Raw genomic sequence first — 22,265 nt, forward strand, 5'->3', positions numbered from 1 at the left:
TGTGTAATTGTGTTACTGGGTATCAGTGTGTGTCTGTGTTACTGGGGTTCAGTGTGTGTCTGTGTTACTGGGGGTCTGTGTGTGTCTTTGTTACTTGGTGTAAGTGTATGTCTTTGTTACTTGGTGTCAGTGTATGTGTTTGTGACTTGGTGTCATTGTATGTCTTTGTTACTGGGTGTCAGTGTATGTCTTTGTTACTTGGTGTAAGTGTATGTCAAAATACTTGGTGTAAGTGTCTGTCTTTGTTACTTGGTGTAATTGTCTGTTTTTGTTACTTGGCGTAAGTGTATGTCTTTGTTACTTGGTGTCAGTGTATGTCTTTGTTAATTGGTGTCAGTGTATGTCTGTGTTACTTGGTGCAAGTGTATGTCTTTGTTACTGGGTGACAGTGTGTGTCTGTGTTACTGGGTGTCAGTGTATGTCTTTGTTACTGGGTGTCAGTGTATGTCTTTGTTACTTGGTGTCAATGTATGTCTGTGTTACTGGGGTTCAGTGTGTGTCTGTGTTACTGGGGGTCAGTGCGTGTTTCTAACTGGGTGTCAGTGTGTGTCTGTGTTACTGGGTATCAGTGTATGTCTTTGTTACGTGGTGTAAGTGTATGTCTTTGTTACTTGGTGTCAGTGTTTGTGTTTGTGACTTGGTGTCATTGTATGTCTTTGTTACTGGGTGTCAGTGTATGTCTCTGTTACTTGGTCTCGGTGTATGTCAAAATACTTGGTGTAAGTGTATGTCTTTGTTACTTGGTGTAATTGTCTGTCTTTGTTACTTGGTGTAAGTGTATGTTTTTGTTACTTGGTGTCAGTGTATGTCTTTGTTACTTGGTGTCAGTGTATGTCTGTGTTACTTGGTGTAAGTGTGTGTCTTTGTTACTTGGTGTAAGTGTATGTCATTGTTACTTGGTGTCAGTGTATGTCTTTGTTACTTGGTGAAAGTGCGTGTCTTTGTTACTTCGTGTCAGGGTACGTCTTTGTTACTTGATGTAAGTGTGTGTCTTTGTTAATTGGTGTCAGTGTGTGCCGGTGTTCCTGGGTGTCAGTGTATGTCTTTGTTACTTGGTGTAAGTGTGTGTCTGTGTTACTGGGTATCAATGTCTGTATTTGTTACTTGGTGTCATTGTATGTCTTTGATACTTGGTGTAATTGTGTGTCTGTGTTACTCGGTATCAGTGCATGTCTGTGTTACTGGGGGTCAGTGTGTGTCTGTGTTACTGGGGGTCAGTGTGTGTTTCTAAATGGGTGTCAGTTTGTGTCTGTGTTACTGGGTATCAGTGTATGTCTTTGTTACTTGGTGTAAGTGTATGTCTTTGTTACTTGGTGTCTGTGTATGTGTTTGTGACTTGGTGTCAGTGTATGTCAAAATATTTGGTGTAATTGTATGTCTTTGTTACTTGGTGTCAGTGTATGTCTTTGTCACTTGGGGTAAGTGTGTGTCTTTGTTACTTCGTGTCAGGGTATGTCTTTGTTACTTGACGTAAGTGTGTGTCTCTGTTAATTGGTGTCAGTGTGTGTCTGTGTTCCTGGGTGTCAGTGTATGTCTTTGTTACTTGGTGTAATTGTATGTCTTTGTTACTTGGTGTCATTGTATGTGTTTGTGACTTGGTGTCAGTGAATGTCTTTCTTACTGGGTGTCACTGTATGTCTTTGTTACTTGGTGTAAGTGTATGTCAAAATACTTGGTGTAAGTGTATATCTGTGTTACTTGGTGTAAGCGTATGTCTTTGTTACTTGGTGTAAGTGTGTGTCTGTGTTACTGGGTATCAGTGTCTGTCTTTGCTACTTGGTGTCAGTGTATCACTTTGATACTTGGTGTAATTGTGTGTCTGTGTTACTGGGTATCAGTGTATGTCTGTGTTACTGGGGGTCAGTGTGTGTCTGTGTTACTGGGGGTCAGTGTGTGTTTCTAACTGGGTGTCAGTTTGTGTCTGTGTCACTGGGTATCAGTGTATGTGTTTGTTACTTGGTGTTAGTGTATGTCTTTGTTACTTGGTGTCAGTGTATGTGTTTGCGACTTGGTGTCATTGTATGTCTTTGTTACTGGGTGTAAGTGTTTGTCTTTGTTACTTGGTGTAATTGTCTGTCTTTGTTACTTGGTGTAAGTGTATGTTTTTGTTACTTGGTGTCAGTGTATGTCTTTGTTACTTGGTGTCAGTGTATGTCTGTGTTACTTGGTGTAAGTCTGTTTCTTTGTTACTTGGTGTAAGTGTATGTCTTTGTTACTTGGTGTCAGTGTATGTCTTTGTTACTTGGTGAAAGTGCGTGTCTTTGTTACTTCGTGTCAGGGTATGTCTTTGCTACTTGATGTAAGTGTGTGTCTTTGTTAATTGGTGTCAGTGTGTGCCTGTGTTCCTGGGTGTCAGTGTATGTCTTTGTTACTTGGTGTAATTGTATGCCTTTGTTACTTGGTGTCATTGTATGTGTTTGTGACTTGGTGTCATTGGATGTCTTTGTTACTGGGTGTCACTGTCTGTCTTTGTTACTTGGTGTCAGTGTATGTCAAAATACTTGGTGTAAGTGTATGTCTTTGTTACTTGGTGTAAGGGTGTGTCTGTGCTACTGGGTATCAGTGTCTGTCTTTGTTACTTGGTGTCATCGTATGTCTTTGATACTTGGTGTAATTGTGTGTCTGTGTTACTGGGTATCAGTGTATGTCTGTGTTACTGGGGGTCAGTGTGTGTCTGTGTTACTGGAGGTCAGTGTGTGTTTCTAACTGGGTGTCAGTTTGTGTCTGTGTTACTGGGTATCAGTGTATGTCTTTGTTACTTGGTGTCATTGTATGTGTTTGTGACTTGGTGTCATTGTATGTCTTTGTTACTGGGTGTAAGTGTATGTCTTTGTTACTTGGTGTAATTGTCTGTCTTTGTTATTTGGTGTAAGTGTATGTCTTTGATACTTGGTGTCAGTGTATGTCTTTGTTACTTGGTTACTTGGTGCAAGTGTCTGTCTTTCTTACTTGGTGAAAGTGCGTGTCTTTGTTACTGGGTGTCAGTATATGTCAAAATACTAGGTGTAAGTGTATGTCTTTGTTACTTGGTGTCAGTGTTTAGCTTTGTTACTTGGTGCAAGTGTATGTCTTTGTTACTTCGTGTCAGGGTATGTCTTTGTTACTTCGTGTAAGTGTGTGTCTTTGTTACTTGGTGTAAGTGTGTAATTGTGTTACTGGGTTCAGTGTGTGTCTGTGTTACTGGGGTTCAGTGTGTGCCGGTGTTCCTGGGTGTCAGTGTATGTCTTTGTTACTTGGTGTAAGTGTATGTCAAAATACTTGGTGTAAGTGTATGTCTTTGTTACTTGGTGTAAGTGTATGTTTTTGTTACTTGGTGTCAGTGCATGTCTTTGTTTCTTGGTGTCAGTGTATGTCTGTGTTACTTGGTGTAAGTGTGTGTCTTTGTTAATTGGTGTAAGTGTATGTCATTGTTACTTGGTGTCAGTGTATGTCTTTGTTACTTGGTGAAAGTGTGTGTCTTTGTTACTTCGTGTCAGTGTATGTCTTTGTTACTTGATGTAAGTGTGTGTCTTTGTTAATTGGTGTCAGTGTGTGCCGGTGTTCCTGGGTGTCAGTGTATGTCTTTGTTACTGGGGGTCAGTGTGTGTCTGTGTTACTGGGGGTCAGTGTGTGTTTCTAACTGGGTGTCAGTGTTTTTCTGTGTTACTGGGTATCAGTGTATGTCTTTGTTACTTGGTGTAAGTGTATGTCTTTGTTACTGGGTGTCAGTGTATTTCTTTGTTACTTGGTGTAAGTGTATGTCAAAATACTTGATGTAACTGTCTTTGTTACTTGGTGTAATTGTCTGTCTTTGTTACTTGGTGTAAGTGTATGTCTTTGTGACTTGGTGTCAGTGTATGTCTTTGTTACTTGGTGGCAGTGTATGTCTGTGTTACTTGGTGTAAGTGTGTGTCTTTGTTACTTGGTGTAAGTTTATGTCTTTGTTACTTTATGTCAGTGTATGTCTTTGTTACTTGGTGAAAGTGCGTGTCTTTGTTAAATGGTGTCAGTGTGTGCCGGTGTTCCTGGGTGTCAGTGTATGTCTTTGTTACTTGGTGTAATTCTATGTCTTTGTTACTTGGTGTCATTGTATGTGTTTGTGACTTGGTGTCAGTGTATGTCTTTGTTACTGTGTGTCACTGTATGTCTTTGTTACTTGGTGTAAGTGTATGTGTTTGTGACTTGGTGTCATTGTATGTCTTTGTTACTGGGTGTCAGTGTATGTCTTTGTTACTTGGTGTAAGTGTATGTCAAAATACTTGGTGTAAGTGTCTGTCTTTGTTACTTGGTGTAAGTGTATGTTTTTGTTACTTGGTGTCAGTGTATGTCTTTGTTACTTGGTGTCAGTGTATGTCTGTGTTACTTGGTGTAAGTGTGTGTCTTTGTTAATTGGTGTAAGTGTATGTCATTGTTACTTGGTGTCAGTGTATGTCTTTGTTACTTGGTGAAAGTGTGTGTCTTTGTTACTTCGTGTCAGGGTATGTCTTTGTAACTTGATGTAAGTGTGTGTCTTTGTTAATTGGTGTCAGTGTGTGCCGGTGTTCCTGGGTGTCAGTGTATGTCTTTGTTACGGGGGGTCAGTGTGTGTCTGTGTTACTTGTTTTCAGTGTGTGTTTCTAACTGGGTGTCATTGTATGTCTTTGATACTTGGTGTAATTGTGTGTCTGTGTTACTGGGTATCAGTGCATGTCTGTGTTACTGGGGGTCAGTGTGTGTCTGTGTTACTGGGGGTCAGTGTGTGTTTCTAACTGGGTGTCAGTTTGTGTCTGTGTTCCTGGGTATCAGTGTATGTCTTTGTTACTTGGTGTCAGTGTATGTGTTTGTGACTTGGTGTCAGTGTATGTCAAAATATTTGGTGTAAGTGTCTGTCTTTGTTACTTGGTGTCAGTGTATGTCTTTGTTACTTGGTGTAAGTGCGTGTCTTTGTTACTTCGTGTCAGGGTATGTCTTTGTTACTTGATGTAAGTGTGTGTCTTTGTTAATTGGTGTCAGTGTGTGCCGGTGTTCCCGGGTGTCAGTGTATGTCTTTGTTACTTGGTGTAATTGTCTGTCTTTGTTACTTGGTGTCATTGTATGTGTTTGTGACTTGGTGTCTGTGGATGTCTTTGTTACTGGGTGTCACTGTATGTCTTTGTTACTTGGTGTAAGTGTATGTCAAAATACTTGGTGTAAGTGTATATCTGTGTTACTTGGTGTAAGTGTATGTCTTTGTTACTTGGTGTAAGTGTGTGTCTGTCTTACTGGGTATCAGTGTCTGTCTTTGTTACTTGGTGTCAGTGTATCACTTTGATACTTGGTGTAATTGTGTGTCTGTGTTACTGGGTATCAGTTTATGTCTGTGTTACTGGGGGTCAGAGTGTGTCTGTGTTACTGGGGGTCAGTGTGTGTTTCTAACTGGGTGTCAGTTTGTGTCTCTGTTACTGGGTATCAGTGTATGTCTTTGTTACTTGGTGTCAGTGTATGTGTTTGTGACTTGGTGTCATTGTATGTCTTTGTTACTGGGTGTAAGTGTATGTCTTTGTTACTTGTTGTAATTCTCTGTCTTTGTTATTTGGTGTAAGTGTATGTCTTTAATAAAAGCAAAATACTGCGGATGCTGGAAATCTGAAACAAAAACAAGAAATGCTGGATTCACTCTGCAGGTCTTGCAGCATCTGTGGAAAGAGAAGCAGAGTTAACGTTTCGGGTCAGTGACACTTCTTCGGAACTGACAAATATTAGAAAAGTCACAGATTATAAACAAGTGAGGTGGGGGTTGGGCAAGAGATAACAAAGGAGAAGGTGCAGATTGGACCAGGCCATATAGCTGACCAAAAGGTCACGGAGCAAAGGCAAACAATATGTTAATGGTGTTTTGAAAGACAAAGCATTAGTACAGATTAGGTGTGAATATACTGAATATAGAACATCAGCAAGTGCAAATCTGAAGAAAAACAACCTGAAAAAAACAGTGGGGAAGCAAACTGAACAAACTAAGATGAAATGAAATAAATGCAAAAAATTTAAAAAGGAATGCAAAAAAAAAGGAAGAAAAAATAACTAAAAATGACTAAAAATGAAAGTAAAGTGGGGGGCTGTCATGCTCTGAAATTATTGAACTCAATGTTCAGTCCGGCAGGCTGTTGTGTGCCTAATCGGTAGATGAGATGCTGTTCCTCGAGCTTGCGTTGATGTTCACTGGAACACTGCAGCAATCCCAGGACAGAGATGTGAGCATGAGAGCAGGGGGGAGTGTTGAAATGGCAAGCATCCGGAAGTTCAGGGTCCTGCTTGCGGACTGAGCGGAGATGTTCCGCAAAGCGGTCACCCAGTCTGCGCTTGGTCTCCCCAATGTAGAGGAGACCACACTGTGAGCAGCGAACACAGTATACTACATTGAAAGAAGTACAAGTAAATCGCTGCTTCACCTGAAAGGAGTGTTTGGGGCCTGGGATAGTGAGGAGAGAGGAGGTAAATGGGCAGGTATTACACCTCCTGCGATTGCAAGGGAAGGTGCCCTGGGACGGGGACGAGGTGGTGGGGGTAATGGAGGAGTGACCAGGGTGTCGCGGAGGGAACGATCCCTTCGGAATGCTGACAGGGGAAGGGAGGGGTAGATGCGACTGGTAGTGGCATCACGCTGGAGGTGGCGAAAATGGCGGAGGATGATCCTTTGGATATGGAGGCTGGTGGGATGAAAAGTGAGGACAAGGGGAACCCTGTCACGGTTCTGGGAGGGAGGGGAAGGGGTGAGGGTAGAGGTGCGGGGAATGGGTCGGACACGGTTGAGGGCCCTGTCAACCACAGTGGGGGGAAATCCTCGGTTGAGGAAAAAGGAGGTCATATCAGAAGCACCGTCATGGAAGGTAGCATCATCAGAGCAGATGCGTCGGAGACGGAGAAACTGGGAGAATGGAATGGAGTCCCTACAGGAGGTAGGGTGTGAAGAAGTGTAGTCGAGGTAGCTGTGGGAGTCAGTGGGCTTATAATGGATATTGGTAGACAACCTATCCCCAGAGATGGAGACAGAGAAGTCGAGGAAGGGAAGGGAAGTGTCAGAGATGGACCATGTAAAGGTGAGAGAAGGGTGGAAATTGGAAGCAAAGTTGATAAAGTTTTCGAGTTCGGGGCGGGAGCAGGAAACGGCACCGATACAGTAATCAATGTACCGGAAAAAGAGTTGGGGGAGGGGGCCTGAGTAGGACTGGAACAAAGAATGCTCGACATATCCCACAAAAAGACAGGCATAACTAGGACCCATGCGGGTACCCATAGCGACACCTTTTACTTGAAGGAAGTGCGTGGAGTTGAAGGAGAAGTTGTTCAATGTGAGAACAAGTTCAGCCAGGCGGAGGAGGGTGGTGGTGGATGGGGACTGGTTGGGCCTCTGTTCCAGGAAGAAGCGGAGAGCCCTCAAACCATCCTGGCGGGGGATGGAGGTGTAGAGCGATTGGACGTCCATAGTGAAGAGGAGGCGGTTGGGACCAGGAAACTGGAAATTGTCAAAATGACGTAGGGCGTCAGAAGAGTCACGGATGTAGGTAGGAAGAGACTGGACCAGCGGAGAAAAGATAGAGTCTCGATAGGAAGAAATAAGTTCAGTTGGGCAGTAGCAGGCCGACACAATGGGTCTGCCGGGACAGTCCCGTTTGTGGATTTTGGGAAGGAGATAGAAGCGGGCTGTCCGGGGTTGCGGGACTATGAGGTTGGAAGCTGTAGAGGGAAGATCTCCAGAGGAGATGAGGTCAGTGACAGTCCTTTGGACGGTGGCTTGATGTTCGGTGGTGGGGTCATGGTCCAGAGGGAGGTAGGAAGAGGTGTCTGTGAGTTGGCGTTGAACTTCTGCAAGGTAGAGGTCGGTACGCCATACAACAACAGCACCACCCTTGTCTGCAGGTTTGATGACCATGTCGGGGTTAGACCTGAGAGAACGGAGTGCCTCAAGTTCAGAGGGGGACAGGTTAGAGTGAGTGAGGGGGGCAGAGAAATTGAGACGACCAATGTCTCGCCGACAGTTTTCAATGAAGAGATCAAGAGCGGGTAAGAGGCCAGGGTGAGGGGTCCAGGTAGAGGGAGAATGCTGGAGGCGGGTGAATGGGTCTGCCTTTAATACTTGGTGTCAGTGTATGTCTTTGTTACTTGGTGTCAGTGTATGTCTGTGTTACTTGGTGTAAGTGTGTGTCTTTGTTACTTGGTGTCCGTGTGTGTCTGTGTTACTGGGTGTCAGTGCATGTCTTTGTTACTGGATGTCAGTGTATGTCAAAATACTTGGTGTAAGTGTATGTCTTTGTTACTTGGTGTCAGTGTTTATCTTTGTTACTTGGTGTAAGTGTATGTCTTTGTTACTTCGTGTCAGGTTATGTCTTTGTTACTTGGTGTAAGAGTGTGTCTTTGTTAATTGGTGTCAGTGTGTGCCGGTGTTCCTGGGTGTCAGTGTATGTCTGTGTTACTTGGTGTAAGTGTATGTCTTTGTTACTTGGTGTCATTGTATGTGTTTGTCACTTGGTGTCAGTGGATGTCTTTGTTACTGGGTGTCACTGGATGTCTTTGTTACTTGGTGTAAGTGCATGTCAAAATACTTGGTGTAAGTGTATGTCTGTGTTACTTGGTGTAAGTGTATGTCTTTGTTACTTGGTGTCAGTGTATGTCTTTGATACTTGGTGTAATTGTGTGTCCTTGTTACTGGGTATCAGTGTATGTCTGTGTTACTGGGGGTCAGTGTGTGTCTGTGTTACTGGGGGTCAATATGTGTTTCTAACTGGGTGTAAGTGTATGTCTTTGTTACTTGGTGTAAGTGTGTGTCTGTGTTACTGGGTATCAGTGTCTGTCTTTCTTACTTGGTGTCAGTGCATGTCTTTGTTACTTGGTGTAAGTGTGTGTCTTTGTTAATGGGTGTCAGTGTATGTCTTTGTTACTTGGTGTAAGTGTATGTCAAAATACTTGGTGTAAGTGTCTGTCTTTGTTACTTGGTGTAATTGTCTGGCTTTGTTACTTGGCGGAAGTGTATGTCTTTGTTACTTGGTGTCAGTGTATGTCTTTGTTACTTAGTGTCAGTGTATGTCTGTGTTACCTGGTGTAAGTGTATGTCAAAATACTTGGTGTAAGTGTGTGTCTGTGTTACTTGGTGTATGTGTGTGTTGTTACTTGGTGTCCGTGTGTGTCTGTGTTACTGGGTGTCAGTGTATGTCTTTGTTACTGGGTGTCAGTGTATGTCTTTGTTACTTGGTGTCAGTGTATGTCTTTGATACTTGGTGTAATTGTGTGTCTGTGTTACTGGTTATCAGTGCATGTCTGTGTTACTGGGTGTCAGTGTATGTCTGTGTTATTTGGTGTAAGTGTGTGTCTTTGTTACTTGGTGTAAGTTTATGTCTTTGTTACTTTGTGTCAGTGTATGTCTTTGTTACTTGGTGAAAGTGCGTGTCTTTGTTACTTCGTGTCAGGGTATTTCTTTGTTACTTGATGTAATTGTGTGTCTTTGTTAATTGGTGTCAGTGTGTGCCGGTGTTCCTGGGTGTCAGTGTATGTCTTTGTTACTTGGTGTAAGTGTATGTGTTTGTGACTTGGTGTCATTGTATGTCTTTGTTACTGGGTGTAAGTGTATGTCTTTGTTACTTGGTGTCAGTGTATGTCTGTGTTATTTGGTGTAAGTGTATGTCTTTAATACTTGGTGTCAGTGTATGTCTTTGTTACTTGGAGTCTGTGTATGTCTGTGTTACTTGGTGTAAGTGTGTGTCTTTGTTACTTGGTGTCCGTGTGTGTCTGTGTTACTGGGTGTCAGTGTATGTCTTTGTTACTGGGTGTCAGTGTATGTCTTTGTTACTTGGTGTCAGTGTATGTCTTTGATACTTGGTGTAATTGTGTGTCTGTGTTCCTGGTTATCAGTGCATGTCTGTGTTACTGGGTGTCAGTGTATGTCTGTGTTATTTGGTGTAAGTGTGTGTCTTTGTTACTTGGTGTAAGTTTATGTCTTTGTTACTTTGTGTCAGTGTATGTCTTTGATACTTGGTGAAAGTGCGTGTCTTTGTTACTTCGTGTCAGGGTATTTCTTTGTTACTTGATGTAATTGTGTGTCTTTGTTAATTGGTGTCAGTGTGTGCCGGTGTTCCTGGGTGTCAGTGTATGTCTTTGTTACTTGGTGTAAGTGTATGTGTTTGTGACTTGGTGTCATTGTATGTCTTTGTTAGTGGGTGTAAGTGTATGTCTTTGTTACTTGGTGTCAGTGTAAGTCTGTGTTATTTGGTGTAAGTGTATGTCTTTAATACTTGGTGTCAGTGTATGTCTTTGTTACTTGGAGTCTGTGTATGTCTGTGTTACTTGGTGTAAGTGTGTGTCTTTGTTACTTGGTGTCCGTGTGTGTCTGTGTTACTGGGTGTCAGTGCATGTCTTTGTTACTGGGTTCAGTGTATGTCAACATACTTGGTGTAAGTGTATGTCTTTGTTACTTGGTGTCAGTGTTTATCTTTGTTACTTGGTGTAAGTGTATGTCTTTGTTACTGCGTGTCAGGGTATGTCTTTGTTCCTTGGTGTAAGTGTGTGTCTTTGTTAATTGGTGTCAGTGTGGGCGGTGTTCCTGGCTGTCAGTGTATGTCTTTGTTACTTGGTGTCAGTGTATGTCTTTGTTACTTGGTGTCATTGTATGTGTTTGTGACTTGGTGTCAGTGGATGTCTTTGTCACTGGGTGTCACTGTATGTCTTTGTTACTTGGTGTAAGTGTATGTCAAAATACTTGGTGTAAGTGTATGTCTGTGTTACTTGGTGTAAGTGTATGTCTTTGTTACTTGGTGTCTGTGTATGTCTTTGATACTTGGTGTAATTCTGTGTCTTTGTTACTGGGTATCAGTGTATGTCTGTGTTACTGGGGGTCAGTGTGTGTCTGTGTTACTGGGGGTCAGTGTCTGTCTTTGTTACTTGGTGTCAGTGTATGTCTTTGTTACTTGGTGTAAGTGTGTGTCTGTGTTACTGGGTATCAGTGTATGTCTGTGTTACTGGGGTTCAGTGAGTGTCTGTGTTACTGGGGGTCAGTGTGTGCCTTTGTTGCTTGGTGTAAGTGTATGTCTTTGTTACTTGGTGTCAGTGTATGTGTTTGTGACTTGGTGTCATTGTATGTCTTTGTTATTGGGTGTCAGTGTATGTCTTTGTAACTTGGTGTAAGTGTATGTCAAAATACTTGGTGTAAGTGTATGTCTTTGTTACTTGGTGTAATTGTCTGTCTTTGTTACTTGGCGTAAGTGTATGTCTTTGTTACTTGGTGTCAGTGTATGTCTTTGTTACTTGGTGTCACTGTATGTCTGTGTTACTTGGTGTAAGTGTATGTCTTTGTTACTGGGTGTCAGTGTTTGTCTTTGTTACTTGGTGTAAGTGTATGTCAAAATACTTGGTGTAAGTGTGTGTCTGTGTTTCTTGGTGTAAGTGTGTGTGTTTGTTACTTGGTGTCCGTGTGTGTCTGTGTTACTGGGTGTCAGTGTATGTCTGTGTTACTTGGTGTAAGTGTGTGTCTTTGTTACTTGGTGTAAGTTTATGTCTTTGTTACTTGGTGTCAGTGTATGTCTTTGTTACTTGGTGAAAGTGCGTGTCTTTGTTAATTCGTGTCAGGGGATGTCTTTGCTACTTGATGTAATTGTGTCTCTTTGTTAATTGGTGTCAGTGTGTGCCGGTGTTCCTGGGTGTCAGTGTATATCTTTGATACTTTGTGTAATTGTGTGTACTGTGTTACTGGGTATCAGTGTATGTCTGTGTTACTGGGGGTCAGTGTGTGTCTGTGTTACTGGGGGTCAGTGTGTGTTTCTAACTGGGTGTCAGGTTGTGTCTGTGTTACTGGGTATCAGTGTATGTCTTTGTTACTTGGTGTCAGTGTATGTGTTTGTGACTTGGTGTCGTTGTATGTCTTTGTTACTGCGTGTAAGTGTGTCTTTGTTACTTGTTATCAGTGTATGTCTGTGTTACATGGTGTAAGTGTGTGTCTTTGTTACTTGGTGTCCGTGTGTGTCTGTGTTACTGGGTGTCAGTGTATGTCTGTGTTACTTGGAGAAAGTGTGTGTCTTTGTTACTTGGCGTCCGTGTGTGTCTGTGTTACTGGGTGTCAGTGCATGTCTTTGTTACTGGGTGTCAGTGTATGTCAAAATAATTGGTGTAAGTGTATGTCTTTGTTACTTGGTGTCAGTGTATATCTTTGTTACTTGGTGTAAGTGTGTGTCTTTGTTACTTCGTGTCAGGGTATGTCTTTGTTACTTGGTGTAAGTGTGTGTCTTTGTCAATTGGTGTCAGTGTGTGCCGGTGTTCCTGGGTGTCAGTGTATGTCTTTGTTGCTTGGTGTAAGTGTATGTCTTTGTTACTGGGTGTCACTGTATGTCTTTGTTACTTGGTGTAAGTGTATGTCAAAATACTTGGTGTCAGTGTATGTCTGTGTTACTTGGTGTAAGTGTATGTCTTTGTTACTTGGTGTAAGTGTGTGTCTGTGTTACTGGGTATCAGTGTCTGTCTTTGTTACTTGTTGTAAGTGCGCGTCTGTGTTACTGGGTATCAGTTTATGTCCGTGTTACTGGTTATCAGTGTATGTCTGTGTTACTGGGGGTCAGTGTGTGTCTGTGTTACTGGGGGTCTGTGTGTGTTTCTAACTGGGTGTCAGTGTACGTCTTTGTTACTTGGTGTAAGTGTGTGTCTGCGTTACTGGCTATCAGTGTCTGTCTTTGTTACTTGGTGTCAGTTTATGTCTTTGTTACTTGGTGTCAGTGTGTGTCTGTGTTACTGGGTATCAGTGTATGTCTGTGTTACTGGGGTTCAGTGTGTGTCTGTGTTACTGGGGGTCAGTGTGTGTCTTTGTTACTTGTTGTAAGTGTATGTCTTTGTTACTGGGTGTCAGTGTATGTCTTTGTTACTTGGTGTAAGTGTATGTCAAAATACTTGGTGTAAGAGTCTGTCTGTGTTACTTGGTGTAAGTGTGTGTCTTTGTTACTTGGTGTCCGTGTGTGTCTGTGTTACTGGGTGTCAGTGTATGTCTTTGTTGCAGGGTGTCAGTGTATGTCTTTGTTACTTGGTGTAAGTGTATGTCTTTGTTACTGCGTGTCAGGGTATGTCTTTGTTCCTTGGTGTAAGTGTGTGTCTTTGTTAATTGGTGTCAGTGTGGGCGGTGTTCCTGGCTGTCAGTGTATGTCTTTGTTACTTGGTGTCAGTGTATGTCTTTGTTACTTGGTGTCATTGTATGTGTTTGTGACTTGGTGTCAGTGGATGTCTTTGTCACTGGGTGTCACTGTATGTCTTTGTTACTTGGTGTAAGTGTATGTCAAAATACTTGGTGTAAGTGTATGTCTGTGTTACTTGGTGTAAGTGTATGTCTTTGTTACTTGGTGTCTGTGTATGTCTTTGATACTTGGTGTAATTCTGTGTCTTTGTTACTGGGTATCAGTGTATGTCTGTGTTACTGGGGGTCAGTGTGTGTCTGTGTTACTGGGGGTCAGTGTCTGTCTTTGTTACTTGGTGTCAGTGTATGTCTTTGTTACTTGGTGTAAGTGTGTGTCTGTGTTACTGGGTATCAGTGTATGTCTGTGTTACTGGGGTTCAGTGAGTGTCTGTGTTACTGGGGGTCAGTGTGTGCCTTTGTTGCTTGGTGTAAGTGTATGTCTTTGTTACTTGGTGTCAGTGTATGTGTTTGTGACTTGGTGTCATTGTATGTCTTTGTTATTGGGTGTCAGTGTATGTCTTTGTAACTTGGTGTAAGTGTATGTCAAAATACTTGGTGTAAGTGTATGTCTTTGTTACTTGGTGTAATTGTCTGTCTTTGTTACTTGGCGTAAGTGTATGTCTTTGTTACTTGGTGTCAGTGTATGTCTTTGTTACTTGGTGTCACTGTATGTCTGTGTTACTTGGTGTAAGTGTATGTCTTTGTTACTGGGTGTCAGTGTTTGTCTTTGTTACTTGGTGTAAGTGTATGTCAAAATACTTGGTGTAAGTGTGTGTCTGTGTTTCTTGGTGTAAGTGTGTGTGTTTGTTACTTGGTGTCCGTGTGTGTCTGTGTTACTGGGTGTCAGTGTATGTCTGTGTTACTTGGTGTAAGTGTGTGTCTTTGTTACTTGGTGTAAGTTTATGTCTTTGTTACTTGGTGTCAGTGTATGTCTTTGTTACTTGGTGAAAGTGCGTGTCTTTGTTAATTCGTGTCAGGGGATGTCTTTGCTACTTGATGTAATTGTGTCTCTTTGTTAATTGGTGTCAGTGTGTGCCGGTGTTCCTGGGTGTCAGTGTATATCTTTGATACTTTGTGTAATTGTGTGTACTGTGTTACTGGGTATCAGTGTATGTCTGTGTTACTGGGGGTCAGTGTGTGTCTGTGTTACTGGGGGTCAGTGTGTGTTTCTAACTGGGTGTCAGGTTGTGTCTGTGTTACTGGGTATCAGTGTATGTCTTTGTTACTTGGTGTCAGTGTATGTGTTTGTGACTTGGTGTCGTTGTATGTCTTTGTTACTGCGTGTAAGTGTGTCTTTGTTACTTGTTATCAGTGTATGTCTGTGTTACATGGTGTAAGTGTGTGTCTTTGTTACTTGGTGTCCGTGTGTGTCTGTGTTACTGGGTGTCAGTGTATGTCTGTGTTACTTGGAGAAAGTGTGTGTCTTTGTTACTTGGCGTCCGTGTGTGTCTGTGTTACTGGGTGTCAGTGCATGTCTTTGTTACTGGGTGTCAGTGTATGTCAAAATAATTGGTGTAAGTGTATGTCTTTGTTACTTGGTGTCAGTGTATATCTTTGTTACTTGGTGTAAGTGTGTGTCTTTGTTACTTCGTGTCAGGGTATGTCTTTGTTACTTGGTGTAAGTGTGTGTCTTTGTCAATTGGTGTCAGTGTGTGCCGGTGTTCCTGGGTGTCAGTGTATGTCTTTGTTGCTTGGTGTAAGTGTATGTCTTTGTTACTGGGTGTCAGTGTATGTCAAAATACTTGGTGTAAGTGAATGTCTTTGTTACTTGGTGTCAGTGTTTATCTTTGTTACTTGGTGTAAGTGTACGTCTTTGTTACTTCGTGTCAGGGTATGTCTTTGTTACTTGGTGTAAGTGTATGTCTTTGTTAATTGGTGTCAGTGTGTGCCGGTGTTCCTGGGTGTCAGTGTATGTCTTTGTTACTTGGTGTAAGTGTATGTCTTTGTTACTTGGTGTCATTGTATGTGTTTGTGACTTGGTGTCAGTGGATGTCTTTGTTACTGAGTGTCACTGTATGTCTTTGTTACTTGGTGTAAGTGTATGTCAAAATATTTGGTGTAAGTGTATGTCTGTGTTACATGGTGTAAGTGTGTGTCTTTGTTACTTGGTGTCCGTGTGTGTCTGTGTTACTGGGTGTCAGTGTATGTCTGTGTTACTTGGAGAAAGTGTGTGTCTTTGTTACTTGGCGTCCGTGTGTGTCTGTGTTACTGGGTGTCAGTGCATGTCTTTGTTACTGGGTGTCAGTGTATGTCAAAATAATTGGTGTAAGTGTATGTCTTTGTTACTTGGTGTCAGTGTATATCTTTGTTACTTGGTGTAAGTGTGTGTCTTTGTTACTTCGTGTCAGGGTATGTCTTTGTTACTTGGTGTAAGTGTGTGTCTTTGTCAATTGGTGTCAGTGTGTGCCGGTGTTCCTGGGTGTCAGTGTATGTCTTTGTTGCTTGGTGTAAGTGTATGTCTTTGTTACTTGGTGTCATTGTATGTGTTTGTGACTTGGTGTCAGTGGATGTCTTTGTTACTGGGTGTCACTGTATGTCTTTGTTACTTGGTGTAAGTGTATGTCAAAATACTTGGTGTCAGTGTATGTCTGTGTTACTTGGTGTAAGTGTATGTCTTTGTTACTTGGTGTAAGTGTGTGTCTGTGTTACTGGGTATCAGTGTCTGTCTTTGTTATTTGTTGTAAGTGCGCGTCTGTGTTACTGGGTATCAGTTTATGTCCGTGTTACTGGTTATCAGTGTATGTCTGTGTTACTGGGGGTCAGTGTGTGTCTGTGTTACTGGGGGTCAGTGTGTGTTTCTAACTGGGTGTCAGTGTACGTCTTTGTTACTTGGTGTAAGTGTGTGTCTGCGTTACTGGCTATCAGTGTCTGTCTTTGTTACTTGGTGTCAGTTTATGTCTTTGTTACTTGGTGTCAGTGTGTGTCTGTGTTACTGGGTATCAGTGTATGTCTGTGTTACTGGGGTTCAGTGTGTGTCTGTGTTACTGGGGGTCAGTGTGTGTCTTTGTTACTTGTTGTAAGTGTATGTCTTTGTTACTGGGTGTCAGTGTATGTCTTTGTTACTTGGTGTAAGTGTATGTCAAAATACTTGGTGTAAGAGTGTGTCTGTGTTACTTGGTGTAAGTGTGTGTCTTTGTTACTTGGTGTCCGTGTGTGTCTGTGTTACTGGGTGTCAGTGTATGTCTTTGTTGCAGGGTGTCAGTGTATGTCTTTGTTACTTGGTGTCAGTGTATGTCTTTGATACTTGGTGTAATTGTGTGTCTGTGTTACTGTGTATCAGTGCATGTCTGTGTTACTGGGCGTCAGTGTGTGTCTGTGTGACTGGGGGTCACTGTGTGTTTCTAACTGGGTGTCAGTGTGTGTCTGTGTTACTGGGTATCAGTGTATGACTTTGTTACTTGGTGTAAGTGTATGTCTTTGTTACTTGGTGTAATTGTCTGTCTTTGTTACTTGGTGTAAGTGTATGTTTTTGTTACTTGGTGTCAGTGTATGTCTTTGTTACTTGGTGTCAGTGTGTGTCTGTGTTACTTGGTGTAAGTGTATGTCTTTGTTACTTGGTGTAATTGTCTGTCTTTGTTACTTGGTGTAAGTGTATGTTTTTGTTACTTGGTGTCAGTGTATGTCTTTGTTACTTGGTGTCAGTGTGTGTCTGTGTTACTTGGTGTAAGTGTGTGTCTTTGTTATTTGGTGTAAGTGTATGTCTTTAATACTTGGTGTAAGTGAATGTCTTTGTTACTTGGTGTCAGTGTTTATCTTTGTTACTTGGTGTAAGTGTACGTCTTTGTTACTTCGTGTCAGGGTATGTATTTGTTACTTGGTGTAAGTGTATGTCTTTGTTAATTGGTGTCAGTGTGTGCCGGTGTTCCTGGGTGTCAGTGTATGTCTTTGTTACTTGGTGTAAGTGTATGTCTTTGTTACTTGGTGTCATTGTATGTGTTTGTGACTTGGTGTCAGTGGATGTCTTTGTTACTGAGTGTCACTGTATGTCTTTGTTACTTGGTGTAAGTGTATGTCAAAATATTTGGTGTAAGTGTATGTCTGTGTTACTTGGTGTAAGTGTATGTCTTTGTTACTTGGTGTCAGTGTATGTCTGTGTTACTGGGGGTCAGTGTGTGTCTGTGTTACTGGGGGTCAGTGTGTGTTTCTAACTGGGTGTCAGTGTATGTCTTTGTTACTTGGTGTAAGTGTGTGTCTGTGTTACTGGGTTTCAGTGTATGTCTTTGTTACTTGGTGTCAGTGTATGTCTGTGTGACTTGGTGTAAGTGTGTGTCTGTGTTACTGGGTATCAGCGTGTGTCTGTGTTACTGGGGGTCAGTGTGTGTTTCTAACTGGGTGTCAGTTTGTGTCTGTGTTACTGGGTATCAGTGTGTTTGTTTGTGTTACTGGGTGTCAGTGTGTGTCTGTGTTACTTGGTGTAAGTGTGTGTATTTGTTACTTGGTGTCCGTGTGTGTCTGTGTTACTGGGTGTTAGTGCATGTCTTTGTTACTGGGTGTCAGTGTATGTCAAAATAATTGGTGTAAGTGTATGTCTTTGTTACTTGGTGTCAGTGTATATCTTTGTTACTTGGTGTAAGTGTGTGTCTTTGTTACTTCGTGTCAGGGGATGTCTTTGTTAAATGGTGTAAGTGTGTGTCTTTGTCAATTGGTGTCAGTGTGTGCCGGTGTTCCTGGGTGTCAGTGTATGTCTTTGTTGCTTGGTGTAAGTGTATGTCTTTGTTACTTGGTGTCATTGTATGTGTTTGTGACTTGCTGTCAGTGGATGTCTTTGTTACTGGGTGTCACTGTATGTCTTTGTTACTTGGTGTAAGTGTATGTCAAAATACTTGGTGTAAGTGTATGTCTGTGTTACTTGGTGTAAGTGTATGTCTTTGTTACTTGGTGTAAGTGTGTGTCTGTGTTACTGGGTATCAGTGTCTGTCTTTGTTACTTGTTGTAAGTGCGCGTCTGTGTTACTGGGTATCAGTGTATGTCCGTGTTACTGGTTATCAGTGTATGTCTGTGTTACTGGGGGTCAGTGTGTGTCTGTGTTACTGGGGCCAGTGTGTGTTTCTAACTGGGTGTCAGTGTACGTCTTTGTTACTTGGTGTAAGTGTTTGTCTGCGTTACTGGCTATCAGTGTCTGTCTTTGTTACTTGGTGTCAGTGTATGTCTTTGTTACTTGGTGTCAGTGTGTGTCTGTGTTACTGGGTATCAGTGTATGTCTGTGTTACTGGGGTTCAGTGTGTGTCTGTGTTACTGGGGTTCAGTGTGTGTCTTTGTTACTTGTTGTAAGTGTATGTATTTGTTCCTGGGTGTCAGTGTATGTCTTTGTTACTTGGTGTAAGTGTATGTCAAAATACTTGGTGTAAGAGTGTGTCTGTGTTACTTGGTGTAAGTGTGTGTCTTTGTTACTTGGTGTCCGTGTGTGTCTGTGTTACTGGGTGTCATTGTATGTCTTTGTTGCAGGGTGTCAGTGTATGTCTTTGTTACTTGGTGTCAGTGTATGTCTTTGATACCTGGTGTAATTGTGTGTCTGTGTTACTGTGTATCAGTGCATGTCTGTGTTACTGGGCGTCAGTGTGTGTCTGTGTTACTGGGGGTCACTGTGTGTTTCTCACTGGGTGTCAGTGTGTGTCTGTGTTACTGGGTATCAGTGTATGTCTTTGTTACTTGGTGTAAGTGTATGTCTTTGTTACTTGGTGTAATTGTCTGTCTTTGTTACATGGTGTAAGTGTATGTTTTTGTTACTTGGTGTCAGTGTATGTCTTTGTTACTTGGTGTCAGTGTGTGTCTGTGTTACTTGGTGTAAGTGTGTGTCTTTGTTATTTGGTGTAAGTGTATGTCTTTAATACTTGGTGTCAGTGTATGTCTTTGTTACTTGGTGTCAGTGTATGTCTGTGTTACTTGGTGTAAGTGTGTGTCTTTGTTACTTGGTGTCCGTGTGTGTCTGTGTTACTGGGTGTCAGTGCATGTCTTTGTTACTGGGTGTCAGTGTATGTCAAAATACTTGGTGTAAGTGAATGTCTTTGTTACTTGGTGTCAGTGTTTATCTTTGTTACTTGGTGTAAGTGTACGTCTTTGTTACTTCGTGTAAGGGTATGTCTTTGTTACTTGGTTTAATTGTATGTCTTTGTTAATTGGTGTCAGTGTGTGCCGGTGTTCCTGGGTGTCAGTGTATGTCTTTGTTACTTGGTGTAAGTGTATGTCTTTGTTTCTTGGTGTCATTGTATGTGTTTGTGACTTGGTGTCAGTGGATGTCTTTGTTACTGAGTGTCACTGTATGTCTTTGTTACTTGGTGTAAGTGTATGTCAAAATATTTGGTGTAAGTGTATGTCTGTGTTACTTGGTGTAAGTGTATGTCTTTGTTACTTGGTGTCAGTGTATGTCTGTGTTACTGGGGATCAGTGTGTGTCTGTGTTGCTGGGGGTCAGTGTGTGTTTCTAACTGGGTGTCAGTGTATGTCTTTGTTACTTGGTGTAAGTGTGTGTCTGTGTTACTGGGTTTCAGTGTCTGTCTTTGTTACCTGGTGTCAGTGTATGTCTTTGTTACTTGGTGTCAGTGTATGTCTGTGTTACTTGGTGTAAGTGTGTGTCTGTGTTACTGGGTATCAGTGTATGTCTGTGTTACTGGGCGTCAGCGTGTGTCTGTGTTACTGGGGGTCAGTGTGTGTTTCTAACTGGGTGTCAGTTTGTGTCTGTGTTACTGGATATCAGTGTGTTTGTTTGTGTTACTGGGTGTCAGTGTGTGTCTGTGTTACTTGGTGTAAGTGTGTGTATTTGTTACTTGGTGTCCGTGTGTGTCTGTGTTACTGGGTGTCAGTGTATGTCTTTGTTACTGGGTGTCAGTGTATGTCAAAATAATTGGTGTAAGTGTATGTCTTTGTTACTTGGTGACAGTGTATATCTTTGTTACTTGGTGTAAGTGTGTGTCTTTGTTACTTCGTGTCAGGGTATGTCTTTGTTACTTGGTGTAAGTGTGTGTCTTTGTCAATTGGTGTCAGTGTGTGCCGGTGTTCCTGGGTGTCAGTGTATGTCTTTGTTGCTTGGTGTAAGTGTATGTCTTTGTTACTTGGTGTCATTGTATGTGTTTGTGACTTTCTGTCAGTGGATGTCTTTGTTACTGGGTGTCACTGTATGTCTTTGTTACTTGGTGTAAGTGTATGTCAAAATACTTGGTGTAAGTGTATGTCTGTGTTACTTGGTGTAAGTGTATGTCTTTGTTACTTGGTGTAAGTGTGTGTCTGTGTTACTGGGTATCAGTGTCTGTCTTTGTTACTTGTTGTAAGTGCGCGTCTGTGTTACTGGGTATCAGTGTATGTCTTTGTTACTTGGTGTCAGTGTATGTCTTTGATACTTGGTGTAATTGTGTGTCCGTGTTACTGGTTATCAGTGTATGTCTGTGTTACTGGGGGTCAGTGTGTGTCTGTGTTACTGGGGGTCAGTGTGTGTTTCTAACTGGGTGTCAGTGTACGTCTTTGTTACTTCGTGTAAGTGTGTGTCTGCGTTACTGGCTATCAGTGTCTGTCTTTGTTACTTGGTGTCAGTGTATGTCTTTGTTACTTGGTGTCAGTGTGTGTCTGTTTTACTGGGTATCAGTGTATGTCTGTGTTACTGGGGTTCAGTGTGTGTCTGTGTTACTGGGGGTCAGTGTGTGTCTTTGTTACTTGTTGTAAGTGTATGTCTTTGTTACTGGGTGTCAGTGTATGTCTTTGTTACTTGGTGTAAGTGTATGTCTTTGATACTTGGTGTAATTGTGTGTCTGTGTTACTGTGTATCAGTGCATGTCTGTGTTACTGGGCGACAGTGTGTGTCTGTGTGACTGGGGGTCACTGTGTGTTTCTAACTGGGTGTCAGTGTGTGTCTGTGTTACTGGGTATCAGTGTATGACTTTGTTACTTGGTGTAAGTGTATGTCTTTGTTACTTGGTGTAATTGTCTGTCTTTGTTACTTGGTGCAAGTGTATGTTTTTGTTACTTGGTGTCAGTGTATGTCTTTGTTACTTGGTGTCAGTGTGTGTCTGTGTTACTTGGTGTAAGTGTGTGTCTTTGTTATTTGGTGTAAGTGTATGTCTTTAATACTTGGTGTCAGTGTATGTCTTTGTTACTTGGTGTCAGTGTATGTCTGTGTTACTTGATGTAAGTGTGTGTCTTTGTTACTTGGTGTCCGTGTGTGTCTGTGTTACTGGGTGTCAGTGCATGTCTTTGTTACTGGGTGTCAGTGTATGTCAAAATACTTGGTGTAAGTGAATGTCTTTGTTACTTGGTGTCAGTGTTTATCTTTGTTACTTGGTGTAAGTGTACGTCTTTGTTACTTCGTGTCAGGGTATGTCTTTGTTACTTGGTGTAAGTGTATGTCTTTGTTAATTGGTGTCAGTGTGTGCCGGTGTTCCTGGGTGTCAGTGTATGTCTTTGTTACTTGGTGTAAGTGTATGTCTTTGTTACTTGGTGTCATTGTATGTGTTTGTGACTTGGTGTCAGTGGATGTCTTTGTTACTGAGTGTCACTGTATGTCTTTGTTACTTGGTGTAAGTGTATGTCAAAATATTTGGTGTAAGTGTATGTCTGTGTTACATGGTGTAAGTGTGTGTCTTTGTTACTTGGTGTCCGTGTGTGTCTGTGTTACTGGGTGTCAGTGTATGTCTGTGTTACTTGGAGAAAGTGTGTGTCTTTGTTACTTGGCGTCCGTGTGTGTCTGTGTTACTGGGTGTCAGTGCATGTCTTTGTTATTGGGTGTCAGTGTATGTCAAAATAATTGGTGTAAGTGTATGTCTTTGTTACTTGGTGTCAGTGTATATCTTTGTTACTTGGTGTAAGTGTGTGTCTTTGTTACTTCGTGTCAGGGTATGTCTTTGTTACTTGGTGTAAGTGTGTGTCTTTGTCAATTGGTGTCAGTGTGTGCCGGTGTTCCTGGGTGTCAGTGTATGTCTTTGTTGCTTGGTGTAAGTGTATGTCTTTGTTACTTGGTGTCATTGTATGTGTTTGTGACTTGGTGTCAGTGGATGTCTTTGTTACTGGGTGTCACTGTATGTCTTTGTTACTTGGTGTAAGTGTATGTCAAAATACTTGGTGTCAGTGTATGTCTGTGTTACTTGGTTTAAGTGTATGTCTTTGTTACTTGGTGTAAGTGTGTGTCTGTGTTACTGGGTATCAGT

The sequence above is a fragment of the Heterodontus francisci genome, unplaced genomic scaffold (genome assembly GCF_036365525.1).
Source record: "Heterodontus francisci isolate sHetFra1 unplaced genomic scaffold, sHetFra1.hap1 HAP1_SCAFFOLD_63, whole genome shotgun sequence".
Taxonomy (NCBI): Eukaryota; Metazoa; Chordata; class Chondrichthyes; order Heterodontiformes; family Heterodontidae; genus Heterodontus; species Heterodontus francisci.